A 1372-nucleotide genomic window follows, 5' to 3' on the forward strand; every position below is an offset into this window, starting at 1 on the left:
CGAATATAAAGGAAGCCATAAAAAACTCTGCTTCTACCCCTACCCAGTCTGCTCTCCTCTCTACTGTCTTACTTCTGCTCACTTCTTTCGCCATTCTCTAAGCGTCGTCAACAAGGGAAATCCCTTACGGTGTTTGCAAACCTTAGCTGTGAGAAGCACGATAGGGGAAATGCAGTTTCCCTAGTGCCTGCACAACAAGGAGCCGCAGTGAATATATGTTTCTTTGAACCCCTAACATGGATTTAAAGGGAGACAAAAGGGATCAAAGTGTCTCTTAGCGATCTGAATTTTGGCTCGCAGCCACTGCAGCTGCTCTTGCTTTTGCGTGGCCCTCTCTTTAGACCGTTGAACCGTTTCAATTAGATGTTCTCAAGGTTACGATATCGCCCTATAATGAAAGAGACAAATAGATGCAGAGAGAGGATCTCTCGGAGTTCTCCATAGCATATCTGGCTCCCCTAGAGTTCCCCATCTCTGCGTGTTAGAGGAGGTAAGGAACTTCAGAGATTCACCAGGGCAAGTTGGCCAGTGTGGAACGGTTACAGCCACTCGCGCATCAGCGCATAACGGCAGCAGCCGGCCATGCAATATAGCCGGGTCTCAAAACAACCTGTTGCGTTCTCACAGTAATGCACTACCCTCGCTCGGGAGGTTGCAAGCGCACACACAATAGGTGTGCTTTAAAGCAAAACGATTGAGATCTACTGGGTGTTTCCTTGTTTGCACTGTGCAAATGACCACGCCGGGCGACTGGACACCAGAAACTGTTGTCAAATGATCAATTGATCTGTGCGAAAATGCTCAGGCAGAAAAGAGAATTTGCTGGGTCCAAACCGGCGCATCAAAGCCTCGGGCTCGTCACCACTTTTACATCTCTGGCGGAGATCAGCAAGGCCTCTAATCAAATACTACTGCCCTGGCAACATTTACTAATTTGTTCCACTCGAGATAAAGTGAAAAAGTGCAATTTAGGTGGAACGAGCAAATTTCCGCTCCCGCACGGGAAATGGATGCAGCACCGCAAATTATCACCACAATTTGCCTCATTTCAACTGAGAAACAAATTGCTTATTTTAGCTAAGGTGAAATCAATTTAGGAATGAGGCGTACGATGGTCACATGCCACAGGACAAGTGAGGTTGTTTCGGGCTGCTCGCTGCCGAGGCGCTGTCCTCACCGCATGGACAACCCTCTAGAAAGTTAGCAGACCAACGGCCTTGCAGTGCAGTTACAAGTTACAACCGGCTACATTTATTTCGGATCTTGCTTATTTGTGATTTAATTGTTGAATTTCTGCCGAACACCATGAGAAAGCTCAGTTCAGTTCTGGTGGTCGCCGCCGTGCTGGGGGCCGCCCACGAGGTGGAGAGCG

Source organism: Eimeria mitis, genomic scaffold (assembly GCF_000499745.2).
Source record: "Eimeria mitis Houghton genomic scaffold, Emh_scaff1794, whole genome shotgun sequence".
NCBI lineage: Eukaryota > Apicomplexa > Conoidasida > Eucoccidiorida > Eimeriidae > Eimeria > Eimeria mitis.